Source organism: Myotis daubentonii, chromosome 7, assembly GCF_963259705.1.
Source record: "Myotis daubentonii chromosome 7, mMyoDau2.1, whole genome shotgun sequence".
NCBI classification, from domain to species: Eukaryota; Metazoa; Chordata; class Mammalia; order Chiroptera; family Vespertilionidae; genus Myotis; species Myotis daubentonii.
The window spans coordinates 25,204,587-25,206,670 of record NC_081846.1 but is presented as its reverse complement, the minus strand read 5'-3'; positions in this window follow the sequence as shown (position 1 = coordinate 25,206,670).

Sequence of the window (2,084 nt, the reverse complement as noted above, 5' to 3'; positions counted from 1 at the left end):
TTGTTGTAGCTAATTCCAGGGAGGGTTTGACCTCCAGGCCAAGTGGCTATGAGAATCAGCTGTGTCAGTAGTGAGAGAACTTCTGTCCTCTAGGGAGGTGCTAATCTAGCCTTTGCCTGAGGCTATCCAGCAAATGCCTATGCGCAGGGCTTGGGCGGGGCGGGTCGAACAGGATCAACAGGGTGGGCCGGAGAGAGCAGTTATGGCGGCTCTCAGTCCTGTCCCCAGGGGGTCTGCCTCTCTGAGTCCCAGCACCCGCTGCAAAGCTCGGAGAGAAAGCTGCACTCGCTCTGACCGAAGCCAGACAGACCCGCTTCTGTCGTTTGAGTCTGGGTCCCTAAAGACTCGCCTGGATCTGGTGCTCAGAGTCTGCGACTCCCTCCCGATTGAAAACGCCAACCGCGCCCTCCGCCACCAGCCCGCTCCGCGCACTCCGCACCTCAGAATTTGACTTCAGCACTGCGCCTCCTCTGAGTGTCCGTATGCGTTTCTCTTTCCTCCTAGTTGTAGGACTTCCACTCAGCCAGCGTTCCTGTGGTTCTGGGTGATGTCCCTTCCGTTTTTTGGTTTCACTTTTGAAGTAGTTGTTCAAAGCAGCAAACTCCGGCGTTAACCTATCTGTTCTCAATTTCTGCATAATATTTTTAGGTTCCTAATACTAAGGATTACATTTCAGAGATTGGTATTAATTTATACTTTCAACAAGTAACATGTGTTACTTCTATATTAGTTTTTATCTTTTATCCAGGTGCTCAGATTCTGTTTATATTCGCAACAGTTTAGTTTTACAAGTGCATATACACATGTGTATGTATGTATGTCTATATACACTAGCAACAGCACATGGCTTTGTGGATGTGACCATGTATACACATATGCACACACATTTATTATTTCATTCCCTCAATTTAGCAACCTGGAAGTCTATCTAAAGTTACTTGGAGACTAGCTTGCATATATATATATATATATATATATTATTGATTTCAAAGAGGAAGGAAGAGGGAGAGAGACAGATAGAAACATTAGTGATGAGAGAGAATCATTGATCCGCTGCCTTCTGCACACCCCACACTGGGGATCAAGCCTACAACCCAGGCATGTGCCCTGACCAGAATTGAACTGTGACTTCCTGGTTCAAAGGTCCCTGCTCAACCACTGAGTCATGCCAGCCAGGCCCAACTTGCTTCTTTTAGAGTATATTTATGTTCCACAGAGGAGGGTTCATCAATGACATAAATTAAATAATTCCTCATAAATAAGAAATGCATTTTTAAATCATCTTAGTCACAATGCAAGCAACATTTTGCTTCTTTCATGGATGCACATATAAATTTCTTGTAATGAGAAATTTGAGGTAGGATACTTTAAAATCAAGCAGATATGATTACTAGCCCCGCACCTAAACATGGAGTGATTCTTTTTCTTGGCTGACCTTGTTTTATTGTTCATTTCTGACTTTTAAGGAATCAAGTGGCATGGCATGATAGAAAACATTTGTTTGGTTTCTAGTGATTTTCTGATATTCTGATGTTCCCCTATTCTGCAGGTGTGATTTTAGTATTTCAGCCTACATCATGCAGAAACTCCTGCACACGGGTATCTTACAGCAAGTGTTTAGGAAGTAATTGTTGAAATGATCAATGAGTTGTCCAAAAGCCTCCTGGTGGCAGTGAGGTACATTTTCCCCTTCCCATTGGAATTCTCATCTTGGAAGAGCTTGGTTCAATCCTGGACTCATCTCCAGCTCATGAGTGTAAACTACAGGTCTGCAAAAAACCAGACCTGCTCAGCCTGCACACTTGCTCAAGAATCATGGTCCCCACGGTCCAGATTCTGCCTAGGTTCTGGGTTGCAGGTTAGGATTATTATCATGCTTCTATAGTCTACATTTCAAGTGACAACAGCTCATCTTGTAGGTGATGAATTAAATACTTGGCCTCTGAATGCAATATGATCTGGGGAACAATGTCCACACCCAGAAATAACATTGGGTTTGGGGTCTAAAGACCAGTAACTGCGTCCAGAAAACGTGAGTCTGAGTACTAATCTCTCCTTTCTTTGAGCCTCAAAGTCCTCATCTA